This window comes from Taudactylus pleione, unplaced genomic scaffold (genome assembly GCF_031769625.1).
Source record: "Taudactylus pleione unplaced genomic scaffold, aTauple2 ptg000609l, whole genome shotgun sequence".
Taxonomy (NCBI): domain Eukaryota; kingdom Metazoa; phylum Chordata; class Amphibia; order Anura; family Myobatrachidae; genus Taudactylus; species Taudactylus pleione.
The window spans coordinates 5,555,001-5,579,742 of NW_028285011.1; the positions used below are offsets into that span (position 1 = coordinate 5,555,001).

Consider the following 24,742-nt stretch of genomic DNA (forward strand, 5'->3'; position numbering starts at 1 on the left):
CTAGAAACCTTGCACCGGCCCTGACCACTAGTATCATATGTTTTAAATTGTACCACTAGCACAATATCCAAAACAAAAACCTTCAATCAATAGTAATAGAGATAATAGAAATTTGATACAGTGAACAAAAATAATTGCCCCGGCTCTGTATAAAATCTAACTAGATCATTTACGGTGATGAAATCTCAGGGGCAAGATTGTTGCAGTGATAGCACATATTGCCTACAACACAAGCATTAATGCACATATTAAATGTTATTACATTTAGTGTGTAAGCCCAACAACTTTATTTTGTAAATACTACATATGACAATTCTATATAATCTGACACCTGCATTTTACAATTAAAAATACAGTAAATTGAGCTCCTGTGTCCTTATGCTGGTGTCACTTTAACCATAAACAGTTGTGCACATAGGGGGTCATTCAGACCTGCTCGTGAGCGGCAGTATGCTCGCAAGCGGGTCGAAGTTCCCCCACTGCACATGCGCACGACGGAGAGAGCTCCGTCGTGCGCATGCGCGAGACCCGGCGAGCGATGGGCTCTCCATCGCTCCGGGTCTCGCACCAAAGGGGGCGTGCTGTCGATGTTGATTGACAGCACACCCCCTTTGGTGGGCGTGCCTGCCAGACGGAAGCGTTCCCATGGGAACGCCTACCGTCTCAAGCCGGCCCCACTGACATCACTAGTGATGTCAGTGGGAGTGATTTTGGCTTTGATCATCGCGACCATCATGGACGCTCGCTATAGCTGTGGGTGGTAACCCACAGCTATGCGAGCGTCCATGAGGACGCTCCTAAAACAGGTAGGAGGGCCCTGATTCAGAGAGAGCGCTCTGGTCAGAGCGTTCAGCTCTGAATCAGGCCCATAGCTACATAGAACATTGTGTTTGTAGTGCCTTTACCATCCTTTTTAGACAAATTAAACCTATTCACTAAGAGTAATTTATGAGGTTATTGTGACATTTGCATGATTTGACAATCACTCTGTGCTTTGCATCAGCCCTGCCACCTGTGACACAGCTGCTAATCTGCTAAGCAATGCTGTTCTCTACTCTGCTTTACCTGCAGAATATCCATGTGGCTATTTATACATATCTACTGCTAAGTAACACCTGGCCCATGTCCATGGAGATTACAGCAGCCTCGAGACCGGCAGCTATTATTTGCCAACATTGTTAAACACATGTGCTATGCTAGGGAGGTGCAACACGCTTATCTTGACAGTAAAGAATGGAGAACAATACACAGTGTGTACACCTTCAGGTTATAGCAACAAAGTGGTCAGCCACAGGGTGCTTCATATCCGTGTCAGTGTGTATGTAATTAGTGAATGCTACTAATTATCATTCCGCTCACCCTTTATTAAATCTTTGCACTGCAGTTTCCATCTGCCATCTGTTTCTAGGGACAAACAGTAAGTAGTATTTTATGATACAACCAGGACTGTACAATTCCTGTTGTTAAGTTAAAATGTGCTATTACGACTATTTGTATTACAAGAGAACAGTGTTAAAATCATGTTTAATGGTCAGTCATGCCGGCACCCAATTAATTATACTTGAATACGTCAAAGTTATTCATATTTTGACAATGTTCCGTTATAAAGACCATTTAGAAAGCTCTGATATTTGCAGATCAATCAGCTGAATCTTTCATAGATATCTGGAGCTAGATTTACTAAAAATGGTACAATATTGACTCAAGGGGAGACAGAAAATTATAAATTCCCACAAACGTAGGCCCTGAGATGCGTAACACGGAGCTCACGGTCGACATGCAGTTCCCTGGCTGTTAACCTGCAAGTTACTATCAGTTTTAGGTCTCCATCATCCTGAGCACTGCCTTATTCTTTGCTTTATGATGAATAAAACTGAGCAGCTAACTTCTGCATCATCTGGGGGCATGCTCAGCATCGTATAATATCTAATAACATCTAATTCTGCACCTTATGAAGAATGCCTATGGTCTACCTTGCTAAGTTTCTTCAGAGGAGGGGACCCTGTGATATGCCTATTATTCTCTAATTTAGAAGAAGTATACATCCAATAAGGGGACTCAACATAAGGTGCACCCCCTCCAGCACAATGTGACGTATAATGGCACGGTTGGGGGTGTTGGGGTTAACCAATTTATTGGTCAATATACTACAGTATATTATGTTCTTCTTTTTATTCCATTGTGCGAGATATTATCTGGTCATCCCTACATACCTCATTTGATATTTTCTTTTATTGGACTGGTACCATCCATTTTATTCACTGTAGATTTATTGGAGCGCTAGGAAAAGGTTATCAAATATTCCATTTCTACACATTTGTCTGAAGGAAGAACTTGTTTTATTTATTTTTATTCTGATACTACTTTACTTATTATATTTTATTTCCAAATTGGGATACCCTTCAGTAGAAAGGCAGGAGGGTGTAATATAGAGCATTGTAAGATACTCTGATTAAAGTTCACTGAATTTGAGGTCAGGAGACATCTCATTCAGATCTTCCATGCTCTCCAAAAGGGTACCTATTGTTTCAAGGAATCCCAAATATCTCAACTTAAACTATATGCGGGGAAGTTCCAGTTTTCAGAATAAGTGCCAAGTTCAAGCAATCACGTAGACCGGAACAGATTCCTGCCAACATACTGGACCCTTGAGACATCCTAACTCCTCAACTACTGTTAGTTACTGTAAGGCTCAACCAGGATAGATTTATTTTTGGATCATATTTTAAGCACTTTGATGCTTCATACGAGCACATGGGGCGATTGAATGCAGTGCGATGTGAATAGCGCCGGGAACACGGGGCGATTCTATGCCATGCGATGTGAATAAAGCCGGGAAGAATTCAATTGATGGCACTGGTATGTCCAGGTAGAGGATTTCTGCTCACACCGTCCTGTGGTGTAAGCAGAAATCCAACTTACAGATGTGTCTACATATATCTTACCCCTGTGTGCTACATAAGGCGTGAGCGCCGTGCAATGCAGTAACGGCGAGCATCTTTTCGTGCAACTTTCTACCTTCAAATGATTGTCTTCACAAAAACAAAGCGAACAGGATACACAATCAGCTTCTGCTGATTAAAATGATATGCAGCATGCCTATGTCCTGTGTGTGACTACGGGTGTATCTGACACTGTAACATAACATTTACATGCAGATACACCCACAGTTGCACACAGAATATAGGCATGCTGCTTATCATTTTAATCAGCAGAAGCTGCTTGTGTGCCCTATTTGCATCTCTTTGCGAAAAATACGCATTTGAAGGTAAAAAGTCTCACGAAAAGACCCTCGGCACTACGGAGTCATGCCACAACATGGCGCAACTTAGAAGGGCTGTTAAACACGCAAGTAAGATGTATGTAGACACAACTGTAAGTGCCGGCAGCGATTCTGTATTCCAGCTTAGCGCGGCGCTCACAGCATCGAACCTGGCACTTTAGTTTGACAATGCAGGTTAACATGACTAAACACCCACCTTAAAGCGCGGTAACCGGCATTCGTTGATTGAAGTGGCTCTAGTCTGGCTTAACAGTGCAGTCAATTGAATAGCTCTGGGAATTTCTTGCCATGGATGTTCAATATCGCGCTCAATTGAATCGTCCACACAGAGACTAAAAATGTATAACATAGATAAAGGTATAAAGCGCCTTTTTCTTTGGTAGAAAGTCAGGAAGAGTCACGGAAAATGGGAACTTTGGCATTTTCCACAGTGCAGGAAATAAACTTTTTTTTTTTGTCTAAGAGCAACCAGAAATATTATTGAAAGGGCTGAGAACATTGCTTAGCTAAGCTTTGTTGAGCTATCTACAAACAGATAACCATTAGTACTAAAACAAAAACAAATTAAAATAATTTTTATGTTTTGTAAATGCAAGTTTTGCAATGATTTTTCTATTTTGGGTACTCAACCAAATTTTGTTACTATATTAAAACACATCTATTTAAAACAATATGGAAATACATTGCCAGACCGCTTACAAAATTTGGGTAGGGGGTTTGGTGATGTTGCTGTACCCTCCCGAGCCCACTGTTCAATAGAGAGCTCTTTTAGGTGCAGTGCAGGGGCCACAGGAAACATTAGTGGGGATGGGTGAGGGCAATCAGGCATTTTTGGGCTCATCTCAACTCCAGGACTCGTACTGGCCACATTTTATTCACCCCCCTCTAGTTTGTCCTTGACTGCATGCATTAAATATTAAAGTGGAGAGTAAGGGGGGTATTCATGAAAGCCTGGAGAGAGATAAAATTGTGAGAGATAAGGTACCAACCAATCAAATCCTGTCATTTTACAGGCTGTGTTTGAAAAATGACAGTAGCTGATTGGTTGGTACTTTATCTACATCCACTTTATGTTTCAGCAGCGACTGTAATGATACTGCCTGATCTGGTGTACGAAACAGGACAAGGTGTTGTTTACATGCTGCACGCAACAGCACTGCGTTGTTCATTGCACCGTCCCATCTGTTGTGCACGACGGACCGGGCGTACACGATACACGATGTGTACGATAAATCGTTCTGATCCGCTTTGCAACAATATAGCATATGATATATCCTACAGTGTGTACCCCGTTGAAGTCTGCAGGTGGACAAAAATAACTTGTGATGTTTGGTTTTTATTTTGTTGGCGTAGGACCAAATGCATTCTGTGAGACGGTCACAAATTGTTTTAGGCAAATTACAGCAGCCTGGGTGATATATCGTAATTATTTTGGGCTAGTTGGCATGTGGTTAAACCAGGGCTAAAGAAATGCAGATTAAAGAGGTAGCCACAACAAATAAAATTTGCCTTCCTGCCAAAGTTTGGACCAACATGACACACTGAGGCTGACAATTAAACAGCTGTGGCTAGTATCAGTTAGTCAGCGACCAGCAGGTTACATGGAGAAAGTTCACAATGTTTTTTGGACAAGCTGATGCCCGTCTACCCATTGGTGTTGTTAAATGCTAGCAGAAGCATTGATATTCTGCCAGTTATATGAAAGATGTGTCCCTGTGTAATCTGTACCAAAGCATGATCACATAGCCCACAGGTTTTATCAGATTACAAATATCCATTACAATCATACCGCATACTTATATAGATAATTTGTATTAACTACATGCAATGGAAACTAAAAAGGAGTCTGCCCTCATAATGAAAGATTCTGGTTTTGGTTTGATCAACAGTTGTACAGTATGTTGTCCCATCCTAAACAAACACCGTCCAATCAGATTTAATCCAATCGTACTAGATCTAACCCAGCAGCATGGGAAATCTCTTTGGTATGTGTGTGTGGTCATTGGCCAGTCCTTAAATTGGTAGTGTGTGCAGCTAATTTTAATTGCATTTACATCATATTCTGTAATTCACATTAAATACATTCTAATCAACATATGAAAACTCCCAATAAACAGTTCTTAATAGCATATTTACAGCAAATATTGTGTACAGAACAATAATATCCCGTACTGTGTCCCCACCTTGACGCACACAGAGTCGTAGACAAACATGAAGAACGCTGGCAAGGAACAGAAGTAATGAAAAGGTAATAGATATGCCCAGTCAGTCTGACATTAGAGGAGAAAAGAAGTAAGATAAAAAAAGAACAAATACTGAAACAAAAGGCTGTTCTCAGAATACGATTTCACAGAGCTTAAGCTGTTCCCATTTAATAAACAGCTCATATCCTAAACACTCCATACTGGTAGGTTAATTGGCTTCTGACAAGATTAACCCTAGTGTGTGAATCTGTGTTTGTATGTTAAGATGTACACAAGCCCATGTTCATGCAGTTTGAGCGATTATGGGTAATCCGCACATGCGTCAAGTTTCATTTGTGTGGACGTTCACAGTGAGGATTTATTCACAAAGTGATCGACAGGCAGGGACAGTTTGTGGGCGGCAATGGGGAGGTGGCGACTCAAACCCCTCCAAGACTTGCTGTAATTTATAGAGAGCGATATAAGAGGACATTTCTTAGCACAAATGAACTTGGTCAGTGCCGTAGTAATCAGGTGGTGGTCATTTATAGTGAGCATCTGAATGGGATAAAGACGACAGGGGAAAATTAAAATTTGAAGCAACTGGCAGAGACCTAGATATGAGACGCTCCCACTTCTGAAGATCCGCTAGCACCTAAAATATTCTTTATACTGCACGTGCTTCAGTTTGCACCCTGGGTGGTTGTCCCTCTCACAGACTCACTATGGTCATCATGGAGATACAGGGCTATGAAAACCAGGACATTGTATTTATTCACGTTTTATGTGTTATAGTCGCATACAAGTCAGCCCACGGTGCAGCCGCATTGTGTGCACAGAAATAAATGCTGATTTCCACCTGTTGCCAGATTTGGTCGCATCCCTTGTGAATCAGCTTGTAGTGGTCATTACTAACTATGCATGCATTTTCCTTCTTGCAACAGATCTATCTGAAATCTGCATCTGCTCACTGCTGAATAACCATCGCAATTCCTTCTACACCTCCACGACATGCTCTCTGAAAACACACAGTCTGTCATGCAAGTCCGTTTTCTGGACAGATCTTGCAATTGCGCTTTCTGTGAAGCAGAGCATATGCAACTATAGGTGATTCAGAGGCATGTGCATCTCATCTACAGCTCCACTTGTGGCAAAGTGGATGTTAGTAGGAGGCAACTGGGCATTTGTATCAGAGGGATGTAGTCGGCATCCCGGCAAGCGGGATGCCGACGGACTGAATACTGGCGCCGAAATCCCGACAGGTCAGGATCCCGGCACCAGTATCCCAACCGCCGGCATCCCAAATGTAAGTATCAGGGTGTTAGGGGGAGGTTAGGGTTAGGTAGCGGGGCTAGGGCATTAGGGAGAGGGTGACAGTTAGGCACCGGATAGGGAGTGTTAGGATTAGGGTGCCGGGAGGAAGAGGTTAAGTTTAGGCACTGGGGGGAGGTTAGGTCTAGGCACCGGGGAGGGTGGGTTAGGGTAGGGGTTAGAAAAATACTTACCGTTACTTCCTATGGGTGTCGGGATGCCGCTGTCGGTATTCTGACCAGTGGCATCCTGACAGCCGGAATTTCATACCCAACCCGTATCAGACCATGGGGCAGATGTATGAAGCTCTGGGAAGTGATAAAGTGGAGAGTGATAAATGACCAATCAGCTCCCAACTGTCCTGTTTCAAACACAGCCTGTAACATGACAGTTGGGAGCTGTTTGGCTGGTTGTTTATCACTCTCCACTTTATCACTTCCCAGAGCTTTATACATCTGCCCCGAATAAGCCCCAATGTGTCACTACTTAGATGAGACAGAGGCCCTCATTCAGAGCCGTACGCTCTGAGCAGAGCGCACGCTCTGAATGAGGGCCGGGCTCCATTTTCATGGAGCGTCCTCCTGGACGCTCGTATAGCTGTGGGTCACCACCCACAGGCTATACGAGCGTGCATTGTGATGGTCGCGATGGTCGAGACCATCGCGACCATCGAATTTGCGAGCCGGAGCCTGCGGTTGAGGTTTTCAACCGCAAGCTCCGGAGTGATTTTGGCTCTATCAGAGCCAAAATCACTCCCACTGACATCACTAGTGATGTCAGTGGGCCGGCTTCTGACGGGAGGCGTTCCCGTGGGAACGCCCCCGTCAGGGAGGCACGCCCCCGGCACGCCCACCAAAGGGGGCGTGCTGTCAATCAACATTGACAGCACGCCCCCTTTGATCGGACACAACGAGCGAAGGACTTTCCTTCGCTCGTCGCGTCTGGCGCATGCGCACGACGGAGCTCCCTCCGTCGTGCGCATGCTCAGTCCATAACATCGACCCACTTGCGAGCGGACAGCCGCTCGCGAGTGGGTCTGAATCAGGCCCAGAATTTCCTCTGATCAATGGTGAAAATCAAACCTACCCCACTGAGCTACACAGGATTAAGGCTGTAGAGCTGGATTAAGGCTTTTGGGGGCCCAGGGGATTTAAGACTGGGTGGCCCTAAAGGGCAACATTTGGGACACAGGGATCAGGCCCCTGTGTGCAAGCCTTGGGCTCGCATACGAAAAGGGTGCATGGCCACACTTCACTTCCTCGTTTCATTTCATGCTAGGGGCGTGCACATTGCTTCCCCAGATGCTGGGTTGCCCTGTCTACCTGTCCTCCAGCCCACGGATGGGACAGAACCTGAAAGATAGAACTGTTCCACCAAAATTGTGATGGTTGGGAGAATATGCATGCATACATATCCACACACAATTACACACATACGGTCACACACATTTATATATACACGTACATACAGTCACACATTATATATACACACAAACACACACATATATACTGTATAAATAGTGTTCCCCCTCCCTCTAACTTTACACTAGTCTGATACACTGTCTGTAGCTGTCCCACCCCTCTCCCACGCAGATGGCACTGACTGTACAGTGCCATGTAGCACCCCTCACCCTGCTTAGACTCCACCCTCTCAGTCCTTTTCAATTTATGCAGCTCGCAGTGCACACCTGCTGTAAATAAAGGGTGGAGGAGCCCCGGAGAATGATGGGCCCGGGGCACTTGCCCAGTGTGCCATCCCCATAATCCAGCTATGGATGTCAGTGATATCTTGATTCTGCGTCTGACACCCAGGAAGCCATATTGAGCCCATCAACCTGAGGTATAAATGTAAAACAGGCAAATCAGTAAGTAATTAAAACGTACATCCCACTGAACCAATTTAGGCAGGACAATCCTAAATTGAGGTATCTGACACAGGACTGTGAAGTTGGTGACAAATGTGTGTAAATATCAACAATAGCCTTAATGCGTGTACAGGAGTCTATGACCCATTTCCCCTTGTCCAGACTGTTCAGTGTAAGTATGTAGGTAACCCATAATACAGGCTGGCCGACTTTCTGGCTGCCTCCTCTGGGAGAAGGCAACTAGGTCGGCGCTGCAGGAGGCGTGGTGGTGGCAATGGTGGGCGGTGTGGGGGCGTGCTGAGATTACTGGCATTGTAAAGCAGGGGATGGGGCTACTATAAGGTGACCGCCCACTTTCATGACGGCTGTGGTGGAGGTTGGAATTTTTTATCCCTGTGGGTGGTGGCGGACCGAAAGACTTGCCCTTTCTTGAGGGTGGCCTGGTGCACTACCCAATTTTCGGGGTCCTCCTGGCCATTAAGGGAGTGTCTGCAAACATGACATAATATAATAAGAATGTTGGTACAATACAGGCCAGGGACCGGTGAGGAGTACTGAAATCATATTGGTACATCAATGCTAAAGATTAGTAGTTTTGTGAATTAGTTACTGGAGAATACATGACAGTGACCTTGTGTATTGCATTTATTTAATTACCCTACTGTCATATGCTCTACAGTAACTAATAAGTGATTAATCAATTACTTGTTGGCAGAAGTGATCACTCTACATTTTGTTTTAAAAAAAAAGCCTTTGTACTCAATGGGTGCAATATGCAAAATCCGCAGGAGGCGTCATAAGTAATAAGAAGCACGTTTTTGGCTTCGCTAATCAGACGTTGGGTTCAGAGACTCAACCAATTGCGTGAACATAGGTCATCTTGGCAACCCTCGGAATGGTCGTGTATTACACGCTGCCTAGGCCAGTGAAGCTGTGTCCAAGTAGGCAGCCACTGGCCTCAGCAAGCCAAAAAAACAAGGCCTACATCCCACCTCCCATCCCAAATTTTCTAGGAAGCTGGTCATCGCTGTCCCTTCCCCACCCCCAAACGGTCGCATCATGTCAATCATGCCACGGCTCAGTGGGCACTGCGACTGTCGTCGCAGGCACAGATCTGCACATAAACAGTACAGATCACCAAGCATCAGAGTTGTACGTAAACCATCGGGTTTGCATACAACTCTGATATTACATTATAACCTTAGTATATATTCAAAGAAAAAAGTAAATAGATTAACAGTGCACCCAATCAATGTGTCTGTCTACCCATAAGATCATTGCTTGCCCAATGATAGAAAGACCAACATTAACACTCAATGTGTGGCAACCATAAATTCTCATAGGAATCGGTTTGTTTACTGGAAGGGAATGTGAGATAAATGTGTGGGGAACTCTCCTACGCACTCCTATGGTATCTCTTACACAAATAACTTAATCAGGTAAGGAAACACTTCCATTGTGGAGTTGCTAGGATACCCATTGGCTTCTGACATGAATATGATGTGGCTGCTTATGACCTCCTTATTAGTTTACTTAATGTTTAAATCAGAGGTTCACAAAGGCCTATAATACATAGGCAGATTCAATTAGTGGCAATGGTCTGTGGAATACTATAGCTTGGATTATCTGGGCAGGATAACCAAGCCATGATCTGCTTACAACCTGCAGTTCACCCACCAGAATTTTTAAGCAGTTAAAATTTTTATTTAACTGCTGAAAAAAAAATGACTTTGTATCCATAATATGAAAAGCTCATCAAAACAGACCGGTTTCTTTTAGGCTTGTTCCCACCTAGGCATTCTATGAAACTGAATGCAGCTTTATCTGTTGTTGCACACCTAGCCCATTTTATAATATGTCAATGCAGGGTAAGTTAGGTAATGCATAAAAAAAAAATAACTGGGTGCAACCAATATACTAAAATCAGTTTAAGACAGCAAAAAAGCTTAGAATACAGCATTTGAATGAGCTCTCGATGTGCGTATTGAAGTACAGATGATGCAGGGTCATACACATTTTAATTGCATGTATGCAAACGTCTGAGGAAGTTCAGTGAGGACGTGTTACTGAAACTGCGTACTAGGAAGAGTTGCACATAAACAAAAATATAATTACTTCCAGGCGTATCTTTTGGTCCAAACATAGGATGGTGCAAGTCCGCACTTACTGTACATTGTATTGAAACTACGTCGCATTTGGATTCAAATTTGCTGCAAACGAAAACAACCCATCATACATTTACGGTCATTGTCACAGAAACAGGTGTAAAGTTTAGGATCTTGTCCAGGGCAACTCAGCCGCTACGAACGTCTTTTTCGTCCAAAATGTGCATCTTTTTCATATAAATAAAACAACTAGAAGCAACAAAACTGCTTTGCTAGATTGCACTGACCATTCGATGTGCGACATTTGCACGTACAACTGAGCGTCAATATGTATACAAAGTGCTGTGATGCGGCAGCCATGGCTTTTTCTCCCGCCAAGTTCTATTGTGCTTTAGCTGCGACACTGTATGTGTTAAAAACGAATTCCTGTGTGGTTAGCATTGCAGTACAGCGTCTGTAGTACACTTTGGTGGTGTTTTGCTGCATCTGCGATGCGAATAAGATGCAAAATGTAAAGAAAGTTTCTATGCTACAGCTCTCGGTGTGGCTCAGTCTCGTGCCTTTTTTCGTATTGAGGCTACGTGTATGAGTACACCATCTGTAAATAAGGGAATTTTTCATTTTATTCATACTTAATAGTTACTATTCAAAGTATGCTGCATATCTGCAGCAATAATGTAGGTGTAACATTACAGCTGAAAAACTATGGCCTTACATGTGTATTTTAGGTTGCCAGTATCTCAAAGTCTTCCTATGCATGCACCTCAAAATACAATGTAAATACCTGGCCACATGAATATACGGCAGTCATCATCATCATTAACAAACTCCAGTTACTACTGTATATAGGCAGCATTGTTAGGGGGCGTGCTATACTTATATGTAACCGTCCAGGGGCGTAACTAGGTATTTAAAGGCCCCATAGCAAAACTTCATAAGGGCTTCTATGTACCACCCAAAGGTGAAAAATTTATATAACATACTGTATTTAACTTTGACAATGAAGATAGGACCCCCTCAGCTCTGGGCCCCATAGCAGCTGCACCCCTTCCACCTATGGTAGTTACCTCCATGTAACCGTCCCTACTATACAAGGCTTGCACTTGTTACATCAACATTCACAATGTCGTCAGCTGCAACCAAACTGGTTGTGTTATGTGTAACTCTAAATTCTGCTTTGTATGCGCAGTAAAAAAAAAAAAAACACTGTTATGGCCTGCATTTGGACTTATGTCCAACTCTAAATTAAACCCTAGAACTTTAGCTGCTCTATGTGAATATACACTACAGTAGCTTCTGGGATGTCGGCCAAAATCTGGACATTTAAAGATTTAAATGAGCTCTGGCTCAATTGATTCCTAATCCTGGCCCAGTTTTCCAAACCTCTGAAAAAGAGGCTTAGCAAAGTAAAATCAGCTGACAAAATACCTGATCTACAATTAGGGAAACCCAGGAAAGATGAGACACCGTAGTCATTTATTTTTGCAGCTTTTACAGCAATAAGAAAAGGTCCAAAATTATGTAACAATACAGACGGAATGACTACGTATAAGTACAAAGAAAATGTACATTCTAAGTAATGAAAGAGAATTGCTGGTTCTGAACAATCCCTTTAGGGTTACTATTGCATTGGTCAGCTTGAACTTTTTGCATTGAAAATATATAAATTATGCATAAAGCTTCCAACACCGTCTCTTCTTCATAAAGATGTTTGTAGAGGACTTACTGCACAAGATTGTGTCAATCGGGAGCCATGACTGGGGCAACGGTTAAATAGGACCCTAGCATCGAGACGAACCCGCCTAAATCACAACAGTTAGGAAGTCATCTCTGATGATGTTATAATTTATAATGAAACACGTTAGGAGAGTGCTGCAACCTCAGGAGGACTGTTTCTTATTGTCTTTCTATCACACATTACTTTGGGATTGTTTGACACAGTGAGTGCAATTATTGAAATGGAATCAACTTCTCTTCTATGTAATGTGACTGCTTTACCTGCTTGCATTAAACAAATGATTACATCCCCCTGGCTAGAGAGCAGTGCCTCCTGTCCTTGGATGAGCTGCATGGTTGTTTGCTGAGCTGGGAGTGTTGCTCTTACGGTTTCCTGCTGGTTTAGATCTGCTATGTGAAATTCATGCCGCGGTTTTACCCCTTTCAGTATTGGTCACTGTGGCTAAAATGATCCTCCTGAGGCTGGTGTCCAGCTACAGTATCCTTGCCCTTTACCTGGCTTATGCTCCCACTGCATCCAGCCTTAACTTTCCCCATGGCTGGAGCCACGATCAAATAAGTAGATAATTCCCTAGGACTTCGAAAGGAGAATCTGCAGTAGCTGGACCCGCACTCGACCTTACCATCTACATTGGCTCACAGCAGCTGCTGTGTGGGCCCACAACTGATTTATTACCGGTTATTTATTGCGCACACAAATTCCGCAGCTCAAACACATACACACTAGGGTTCATTTTTGTTGGGAGCCAATTAACCTACCTGTATATTTTTGTAGTGTGGGAGGAGACTGGTGTACCCAGGGGAAACTCACTCAAGCACAGGGAGATTATACAAACTCATCACCCCCCCTCGGCCTGCGTCCTTCTTTGCATGTGCAGAAGGACGGCAGAGGGTCTTCTGGGTGTTAAACTCGGGAAGTCCCTCTGACCGGAGACATCGCAAATGACAGCTCTTATCGGGAGAGCTGTCCTTTGCGATATTCTAGGTACATGCCGCAGTATTGAACAGCGGTATGTACCCGAAGAAAGGTGGGATGTACTGCATCGCAAATGCGATGCTTAGTACATCCCCCCCATGTGTAACGGCTGGACATGAGATTCCCATTTGCAAATCTGGCCCTGTCCCCTGCATGTATGAAGCCAACAGTTCTTTATAAGGTCTTTAAGGTTTTCAGGAGGCTTGTTCAGCAGTGTGCCCCAATTCAGATTTATCTATGGCATCATGTATAATCCCAGGTATTTCAGGATCCAAAAATGGACTAGGATCCCAGTATTGGAATCTATAGATATCAATGGCTCAAACACCCTATTCCTCCATTTGAATTTGTTTCATATGAATAAGTGATTGATTATATATTACACCACTTTATGAAGCTTTTTATAAGTCCTAAACCTAAGTAACACAAACTCTCCAAACAGAGAGCCTCTGTTTTAGTTATTGACAGTTGATCCACTTACCCGCGCCCATAGTCAACAAGCTGTGAAATAAAAATATGAAAATTGTAAAAAAAAAAAGAAAAACATAGCAGGTCTGAATAATAAATCCCATAAGTAATCACAAATGTGGCACCTATGGCACATTCTCAACAGTTTAATTTCCCAGAGTAAGCCATTCCTAAACAATGTTTCCAGTGTGACACAGCACATTATCCTCTGACAGAGGCCACTGCCGCCAGGAAAACTGTTGCCATGAAAGGCTGTACTTAGTCTGCAACAATGTTTAGGTAGGTGGACGTGTCAAAGTAATGGAGCATACACACGGTCAGATTTGTCAGACTTGTCAGATGAACGATTGAACGATTTGAACGATTTTACCAAAGTTTTGAACGGTTTGAACGATTGAGCGATTTTTGACTGCATTAAAATGAATGGAATCGTCCAAGTCTGACTGCAAACACATCAGATGTCAGAAATCGTTATCTGACCATCGGGAACGCGCATCGTTGATCGTCCATCGTTCAGGTATGTCAGATATGTCAGATTTTCCTTCAGATATGAACGACTGAACGATTTTTACATCGTTATCGTTCATATCTGAAGGAAAAATCTGACCATGTGTATGCACCAAAACATACACATGAATGCCAGGACCCAAGGTTTCCCTGCAGAATATGCCCAGAGCATTACACTGCCTCCGTCGGCTTGCCATCTTCTCATAGTGCATCTTGGGGCCATCTCTTCCCCAGTTAAATGATGCACACACACCCAGCCATTGACATGATGTAAAAGAAAATGTGGTTCATCAGACCAGGCCACCTTATTCCATTCCTCCATGCTCAAATACCCATTGTATGCTCTTTTGGTAGGTGAGATAGGGGTCAGCTGGGGTACACTGACCAGTCTGTGGCTACACAGCCCCATATGCAGCAATCTGCGATGCACTGTGTTGTGGCCCCCGGGGAGCAGAGAGAGGGGGTGAGCGAGTACTAATTACCTGGGCTTGCTGGAGGGGCTCACTGGAGGCTTGGGTCTGCTGCCCCCCCCCTTAATCCTGTCAGCGGCAACAGCACCCGGCACACACTGCTGAGCGCAGAAGCAGTCTCCTCTGCCTGCACCTGATAGGAGGAGGGAGAGTGATCAAACAGATCGGGCCCCCCTTCCTAGATCTGCCCCTGATCGCGAGTAAGAGGTGAAAGCATGAGAGGTGTTGCTGTTCAGGGTCGCGGCAGGGGGAGGGTGTTTACTGAAAGTTCAGTTGTTCGGTGGGTGGTTGGGGAGTGATACTAAAGGTGCTGCTGTTCGGAACGGGGGGGGGGGGGATGTGCGGGCATGGAGAGACAGTTACCTGCGCTGCTGAATCAGATAGTGTCCTCCTCTTCTGTCCTGCTCACACTTCTCCAATCCGCCATCGCCCTGCCCTCCCCCACCACTGTCATTGGCCCAGGAGTCTGTCTGGGAGGTGGAGCTCCGGACAGCAAAAAAGAAGCAAGTGACATGCAAGCACTGAGGAAAGAGATTGTGGTGGCGGCCAGTTCAGCCCCAGGGCATCCTGCGCTCTGTGCAGCCGCACCACCCTAGTTAAGGTCCTGCCAATCATTTTTGTAGTGCAAAGAATATAAGCTACTAATAAAGAAAAGGAAGAGCTACTGGAATTACCCAGTTTGAATTACTTGATTTTTTACAAACATTTTGATAAGAAACATTGTATAACAGGTATATTGGGCGATTAATTGAATTGACGGTCTTCCACAGACATATCACGTGGGCGGTGCTGCACAGCCAATGGCAGATATATTTGTCCATTGTGCTGTGAGTACGAGTGATCAGCCGACCACCCATACAATTGCAGAGGCAGCAGCGGGTAGGGACCCCCGGCAAGCAAGACCCACGAACAGAAGGAAGATTATGGTTGGTCAGTGTGTATGAACAACTATAATCTGCAGATATACAGCGCATCTGGAAAGTATTCACAACGTTTCACTTTGTCCACATTTTGTTATGTTACGGCCTTATTCCAAAATGGAATAAATTCATTTTTGTCCTCGAATTTCTACACACAATACCCCATAATGACAACATGTAAAAAAAAAAAATTGCGATTTTTGAAAATTTAATAAAAAAAAAAAAAAACCTAAGAAATCACATGTACATAAGTATTCACAACCTTTGCTCAATACTTTGTTGATGAACCTTTGGCAGCAATTACAGCCTCAAGTATTTTTGAATATGATGCCACAAGCTTGGCACACCTATCTTTGGGCAGTTTTGCCTACTCCTCTTTGCAGCACATCTCAAGCTCCATCAGGTTTAATGGGAAGCGTCAGTGCACAGCCATTTTCAGATCTCTCCAGAGATGTTCAATTGGATTCAAGTCTGGGCTCTGGCTGGGCCACTCAAGGACATTCACAGAGTTGTCCTGAAGCCACTCCTTTGATATCTTGGCTGTGCGCTTAGGATCGTTGTCCTGCTGGAAGATGAACAGTCGCCCCAGTCTGAGGTCACGTGCACACTGGAGCAGGTTTTCACACAGGATGTCTCTGTACATTGCTGCATTCATCTTTCCCTCTATCCTGACTAGTCTCCCAGTTCCTGCCACTGAAAAACATCCCCACAGCATGATGCTGTCACCACCATGTTTTACTGTAAGGATGGTATTGGCCTGGTGATGAGCGGTGCCTGGGTTCCTCCAAACATAACGCCTGGCATTCACACCAAAGAGTTCAATCTTTGTCTCTCATGGTCTGAAAGTCCTTCAGGTGCATTGTGGTAAACTCCAGGAGGGCTGCCATGTGCATTTGACTAAGGAGTGGCTTCCGTCTGGCCGCTCTACCATACAGGCTTGATTGGTGGATTGCTGCAGAGATGGTTGTCCTTCTGGAAATTTCTCCTCTTTCCACATAGGAATGCTGTAGCTCTGACAGAGTGACTATCGGGTTCTTGGTCACCTCCCTGACTAGGGCCTTTCTCCCACGATCGCTCAGTTTAGACGGCTGCCCAACTCTAGGAAGAGTCTTGTGGTTCCGAACGTCTTCCATTTACGGATATGGAGGCCACTATGCTCATTGGGACCTTCAAAAGCAGCAGATATATTTCTGTACCCTTCCCCAGATTTGTGCCTCGAGACAATCCTGTCTCGGAGGTCTACAGACAATTCCTTGGACTTCATGCTTGGTTTGTGCTCTGACATGCACGGTCAAGTGTGGGACCTTATATAGACAGGTGTATGCCTTTCAAAATCACAGGTGGACTCCAATTAAGCTGTAGGAACATCTAAGATTTTCAGTGGAAACAAGATGCACCTGAGCTCAATTTTGAGCTTCATGGCAAAAGCTGTGAATACTTATGTACGTGTGATTTCTTAGTGGGTTTTTTTTTAAATTATTAAATTTGCAAAAATCTAAAAAAAACAACAACTTTGTACACATAGTCATTATGGGGTATTGTGTGTAGAATTTTGGAGGAGAAAAATGAAATTTATTACATTTTGGAATAAGGCTGTAACATAACAAATGTGGAAAAGGTGAAGCGTTGTGAATACTTTCCGGATGCACAGCATCTACAGATCACTTGATCTGCAAATATACCTGCTAGGTGTGTACCCAGCTTTAGGGCCCGTTTCAGGTTGGATCACAATGCTGCGTTCGCATGCAGCCGGCCACTGTTTGCATTCTACGCATGCATATAAGATGCAGTGAGTGCGCGAGCCAAGCGCAGCGATCAGAAATGCGATCGCAGGCAGTACGCAGACCCATCACTTAGTGATTGACAGGAAGTGCCGTTTTTGGGTAGTGAGTGGGGGTGGTCATGCGAACGCAGGCGTGTCAATGTGGCCGAACGCCATTGCAGGGGCGTGCATAAATTATTCACTGTGAACCCATACGCAGCTTGAGCACTAATTGCGTGCAGGAAATTAGCAACTTCTGCGGCAGTGTCATGTCAACCACAAGTGTGCGTGCAGCTCCGATGTTACCGATGATTTAGCTTACTTGCACATTAGTACGGATGTGAGAAGAGGGCAAGGGGCGGCATTATGTAGTGCTGGGCGTCTACATCTTGTGCTGCGACAGCGGTGCAAATGTATTAATTAGCATATTTTCGCAGCTAGCGGGTGCGTGCGAATGCAGCCATGCGATCCGTGTTGAACCAGGCCCTTAGTCTCAGAGCTGTAACTAGCCTTTTTGGTGCCCTGGGCCAGAAAAAGCATTCCCACCCCACCTCCCTCACACACACAATAAGTTATGCACCCAAAAAAGGGGGTGGCCTCATGAGAAGACTTTTTGTCCTGTACGATGATGAACGTGCACCGATCCCTTTGTACCACTGTCATCCAAGTGTCACTGCCAAACATAGTGAGAATCCATTGGCTGCAATGATGCACAATAATTATGCAGTAAACCTCACCAGCTCTGGATGTACAGTGCCTTGCAAAAGTATTCACCGCCCCTTGGCTTTTTACCTTTTTGTTACATTACAACCTGTAATGTATTTTTTCTTTTAATCCGAATTTTATGTGATGTATCTGCACAAAATAGTTAATTTGGGGAGGTGAAATGAGAAATATATATATATATAAAAAAGAATCTTTATAAATAAAATTCAGAAAATTGGCATGTGCATATGTAAATCACACTCTTTGCTATGAAGCCCCTAAAAAGTTCTGGGGGAACCAATTATCTTAAGAAGTCAGATAATTAGTGAAATGAAGTCCATCTGTGTGAAATCTAAGTGTCACATGATCTGTCAGTATAAACACACCTTTTCTGAAAGGCCCCAGAGGCTGCAACACCACTAAGCACGAGGCATCACACCATGAAGACCAAGGAGCTCTCCAAACAAGTCAGGGACAAAGTTGTTGAGAAGTACAATACTGGGTTGGGTTATAAAAAAAAATATCCAAATCTTTGATGATCCCCAGAAGCACCATCAAATCCATCATCATCAAATGGAAAGAACATGGTACCACAACAAACCTCAGAAAAAAAGAAGATTCCCTCCAGCACACTGCAGCAATATTAGCAAAAATACTTGAATCCTACATGATAATAGAAATAGGTATTGGTTGCATACATTTGCAAATATATGATTAAGCGCCAGGCCAGCGTCAAGGCTCCTCTATACCAGCGTTCCCTAACATTAAGGGGTTCACGTCCGAGGCGCAGAGCAGCAAAAAAGAACCCAGCTAAGGACCACTCCCAGGGCATCACACGAAAAATGGAAGAAAGGTGATAGTGAAGTGTAAAGTATAGATGTGTCAAGATAATCAATAAGTTAATATAGTAAGAAAGAATTAAAATTACATAAATAATAAACAAACAAATGGAAGGTGATGAAAAAATATGTATGTGAATTAAGTGGTGATGCCCTTAAAAAGGCCCAGCCAGAGCCACTCCGGGGGCCCCACGCCCAAACGCTCGCCCCAAAATAATTATTGCTACAAAATAGTAGCACCCACTCTGGGTCATATAATTACAATTAATGTACTGCATGATAACAGCACATGTATAAGCTGAGAGCTGACTCACCTAGGACGTACCCCAAAAACCTCCAAATGGCACTATACGGACCAGCACATCCTCCCAATGCTGGCTCCTTTCATGCCTCTCAGAACATGGTACCACAACAAACCTGCCAAGAGAGGGCTGCTCACCAAAACTCACAGACCGGGCAAGGAGGGCATTAATCAGAGAGGCAGCACAGAGACCAAAAGGTAACCTTGAAGGAGCTGCAGAGTTCCACAGCAGAGACTGGTGTATCTGTGCATGTGACCACAATAAGCCGTACACTCCATAGAGCTGGGCTTTATGGAAGAGTGGCAAGAAAAAAGCCATTACTTAGTGAAAAATATAAGACGACACGATTTGAGTTTGCCAAAAGGCATGTGAGCGACTCCCCAAATGTATGGAGGAAGGTGCTCTGGTCAGATGAGACTAAAATCTAACTTTTCGGCCACCAAGGAAAATGCTATGTCTGGCGCAAACCCAACACATCCCATCACCCCAAGAACACCATGGTTTTCAGCAGCAGGGACTGGGAAACTGATTTGAGTCGATGGAAAGATGGATGGTGCTAAATACAGGGATATTCTTGAGCAAAACCTGTTTCAGTCTGCCTGTGATTTGAGACTGGGACGGAGGTTCACCTTCCAGCAGGACAATGACCCGAAGCATACTGCTAAAGCAACACACGAGTGGTTTAAGGGGAAACGTTTAAATGTGTTGGAATGGCCTAGTCAAAGCCCAGATCTCAATCCAATTGAGAATCTGTGGTCAGACTTGAAGATTGCGGTTCACAAGCGGAAACCATCCAACATGAAGGAGCTGGAGCAGTTTTGCCTTGAGGAATGGGCAAAAATCCAAGGGGCAAGGGACCTCATTCAGAGTCGGTTGAAGCGGCCGCCCGGTCGTTCGCCACCGATGTTCGCTATACTGCGCATGCGTAAAGTTTGCAATGCGCGTGCGCAAACTAGCCGATACGATCAGAAATTTCTCTCTCCTTGAACACAGCCAGGTTGGTAGTTTGAGTGACAGATTGAGGCGTTTGTGGGTGGTAACAGGGGAAGGTGCTTGAAAACGGGGGAGTGGAGATCCGAACGCAGGCGTGCCTAATTATGCGAACTGCGTTTTATGGGAGTGGATACGGTTTGTGGGAGTGCATAATTAACAAAGTAGCGTCATGGCACATGTGACATGGGAGGTTTTTACACTGACATGATCGCAGAGCTTAAGAGAGGGTATGGTCAACCTTAAGCTCTACGACCAGTTCCGATGGTTCCCGATGGTCTCGATTAATCCTTATATGCCCGGAGATGACGTGCAATGCGTACGAGAAGGGGGCGTATTTTTTTTTTAATTCCGGCTGCTTCCTCCCCTTGGTCGGCCAGCTACCGATCCGAACTTAAGGACGCAACTTGCGAGGGAATCATTTGCATATCCGGACCCTTTTCCCGTACGACCGTGCGGCCGCTTCGACCGACTCTGAATGACGTCCAAGATGTGGCAAGCTCATAGAGAATTATCCAAAGCAACTTGCAGCTGTAATTTCCGCAAAAGGTGGCTCGACAAAGTACTGTCTTTAGGGGGTGAATAGTTATGCACACTGACGTTTTCTGTTATGTTGTCCTAAATGTTGTTTGAGTCACAATATAAAAAAAAAAACACAACTTCACAGTTGTAGGCATGTTCTGTGAATGAAGTGATGCACACCTTCAAACAATCCATCTTAATTCCAGGTTATGAGGCAACAAAACATGAAAAATGCAAAAGGGGGTGAATACTTTGCAAGGCACTGTAGGAGAGCGCTGGTGGGGCTGCTCCTGCAGCAGGATTTGACCATGAGAACAGCCGTGCACAAGCCATGAGCTGGCAGTGTAGATCACTGACTGAAGATATAGACATACTTGCCCACTCTCCCAGAACGGTCAGGATGCTACTGAAAATCGGATGGCGCTCTCGGCAACTCGGAGAAGCTGGCAAGTCTCAAGGCCAGCCGCCTACCACCCGGACAACGCACATGGCCCTGCCACCTGCATCCCAATGCTGGTAATCTCTGCATTGTAGAGGGGCGGGGCCACAATGATGTGGCCACACCCCCTTCTCTGGCCCTAATGCCAGGTGAGGTCCCTGACCACGCCCTCTATGATGGGCCACGCCCCCCCACGCTATGCCACCCTAGCCAGAATGTAGGCAAGCATGGGTATATAGAAAGAGTGCTGTTTGTTGTGTATATGCAGCAAATATCAGCGGTGGGGAGGTCTGTGTATGTACACTGCGCTGGCAGCTGAACTCAACGGCAAAGGGACTCGAGGTGTGCTGGTAATACCTGGGTAGGCAATCAGTGGCTGTTTTCCAGGCTGCCATCAGAAATTGTGGGGCAGATAGCTCCATGTGTAAGGTGTCTACCATGTAAGAGGTGAAATGTGTGTGTTAAATAAAAGAGGATGTGACTGAAAGTGCTTGGGAAGATGGCCAAATAGAGGGGGAGATGGTCAGGGAGGAGAGAGGGACGGCCAGGAGATGCCGGGGATAAAAAAAAAAAAAAAAGGAGGAAACTACAAGTGAGAATGATTATAAACAGAAAATTGACATGCCCAAACAGCGCCCCCTACCCTGCAGTGCCCTGTGCTGTGGCACATGATGCACCACCCTAGTTGTGGCCCTGAAGTCTCATTTAGAGAGAGGACCAGATCCAGAAATGCACATTGAAAAACTGTGGTGATAGAACTGGAGCAAATGTGTCTTTAGTTAGTTATTTCTATATTTTTATACACAGGGCAATTATGCTTGTTTTTGACTATAGTGGCTACATTTTCACACCACATCTTATAATCCTACTCATCACATTCAAGCCAGAAGGACGTACAAAACACGTAATGGTTGTTCCTATGTCCCTTGTACCCACACACGGGAAGTGTCACTGTAGGAAAGTTATTAAAGAATGATTATACCATGTCAGATAGCATGTAGCAAAGAAAAATTGAGGAGGGAGGGCTGGAGGTGGGGGGGTTATTTGAGGCAAACAGAACAAAGACTGCAGCCAATTCAACTCTACGGCAAATCTGTGGGATTTGATGTCCGGACTCTGTGAAGCAGAAAGGAATGTCTGATGTTATTGGTTTACTTCTCACACTTTAGGCTGCAACAGGACACAAACATCCAACTACAATGAGAATACAACTGTATTATTTGCATTCTATCATCTACAAAATGCTTAAAAGTGCTGCAGCAGTTTCTAGCTGGAACATCACTAAGGTTTCCCTGGGGGTTGCTCCGTGCAGCCACTTTCGTAGGGCACAAAACTATGCTACTTCATTCTTTGGATGGACATTCCAGTTTCTGGTTGATGCTCTAACTCACATTTACCTTCCGGTTGATGCTCTAATTCACATTTAACCTTCCGGTTAATGCTCTAGAGCTCATATTTACCTTGACCAAATGTACTTCCCATTTAGGGCCGTATTATTAGAGGCGAAAAGCCGTAATCGGCGAAAAAGTTTCGCGAATTGACGCTTTTCGCCTGGTGGAACTTATCTTCAAATTCAATTCCAGCTGGAATTCACCTAAGCAGAAACTCAATGCGATATAATAGGCGAAAATGTTTCTCCAAAGAATAGCAGGTTAATCGAAGTGCAAAATCTTTATTTTGGGGTGCAAATGTAGGGAAACAAACCAGAACCTTTCGGACATTCCCCCAAAGGACAAATCTGGCAAAAACCCAACAACCTAAGAATACCTCAAAAAAGTACTTTAATTTTGGGGCCAAAGCAAAAAAACTAGCGAAATAGACTTCTTGGGGGTCTGCAAGGATGGCTCAGGTGTTTTTGGGATTGCAGGTGCATTTTTTAAAAGTTCACTTTAGAAACAAAATATGCTTGCACCCATTTTCAAGTACCCCACATTTGACTGGACTAGTTATTTTCACCAAAAAATACTACTTAATGCCATTCTTCACCACTTGTGCAAAGACGCTAATAAGAAGCAATTTAAACTACTTAGGTACTCCAACCACTTTTATTAGGGCTATTAGTACACATCTACATTGATTCCTTATGTTATTGCATCTTTTTTTGGGGTACAGACTGATTTCCCCACTTCTGACAGTACTTTCCGATTTCGCTGCTTTCCATTTCGCGTTTAGGAATTGAGTAGAGTGAAAAGCTGGGACGTGCACGAAAAGTTTTCGCCTCTGAAACAGACGGAGGCGGAAAGTCGTACAGGCAAAACCTTTCCGACTTTTCTCCTCTACGGAACCATCACCTAGACACAGTAGTGGCAGCTACTTTCAAAATGATGCATTTGGCACATTGAGCTTGATGTTTCACTGATGTTACCTGGTAAAGTCATATGCTGACTCTCAATCAACAAAATAGCAGCAGACTGCTTCTTTGGTTATTTTGTGATGAAAAGTATTTTTGGATGTTCTTTTGGTGCCTGTAGGGCCGTATTTGGTAACACTGTAATAAATCACGCATTTGTTACTTGCAGTGCATCCAGAAAGTATTCACAGCGCTTCACTTTTTCCACAGTTTGTTATGTAACAGCCATATTCCAAAATGGAATAAATTATTTTTTCTCCTCAAAATTCTACACACAATACCCCATAATGACAACGTGTAAAAAGCTAATTTAATAATAAGAAAAAAAACAAAGAAATCACATGTACATAAGTATTCACAGCCTTTGCTCAATACTTTATTGATGTACCTTTGACAGAAATTACAGCCTCAAGTCTTGTTTGAATATGAGGCCACAAGCTTGGCACACCTATCTTTTGCCAGGTTCGCCCATTCCTCTTTGCATCACCTCTCAAGCTCCATCAGGTTGGATGGGAAGCGTCAGTTTACAGCTATTTTCAGATCTCTCCAGAGATGTTGAATTGGATTCAAGTCTAGGCTCTGGGACACTCAAGGACATTTCACAGAGTTGTCCTCAAGCCACTCCTTTGATATCTTGGCTGTGTGCTTAGGGTCGTTGGTCCGGCTGAAAGATGAACCATCGCCCCAGTCTGAGGTCAAGAGCAGGTTTTCATCCAGGATGTCTCTGTACATTGCTGTATTCAACTTTCCCTCTATCCTGACTAGTCTCCCAGTTCCTGCCGCTGAAATACATCCCCACAGCATGATGCTGCCACCACCATGCTTCACTGTAGGGATGGTATTGGCCTGGAGATGAGCGGTGCCTAGTTTCCTCCAAACATAACGCCTGGCATTCACGCCAAAGAGTTCAATCTTTGCCTCATCAGACCAGAGAATTTTGTTTCTCATGGTCAGAGTCCTTCAGGTGCATTTTGGCACACTCCAGTCAGGCTGCCATGTGCTTTTTACT

General features: G+C 44.2%; 1 protein-coding gene across 3 annotated transcripts in view; it reads right to left on the reverse strand.

The window, feature by feature from the left end:
* CRACDL (CRACD like) overlaps positions 1 to 24,742 on the reverse strand; it is a 103,636-nt gene that overhangs the window by 57,118 nt on the left and 21,776 nt on the right. For 2 of the 3 annotated variants that reach the window (XM_088454046.1, XM_088454047.1), the window contains exon 2: positions 3,480 to 3,615. The exons of the other annotated variant lie outside the window; for it this stretch is intronic. The gene's annotated coding sequence lies outside the window, so the exon portion shown is untranslated. The remainder of the gene's footprint in view (positions 1 to 3,479; positions 3,616 to 24,742) is intronic. 3 annotated transcript variants of the gene reach the window in all.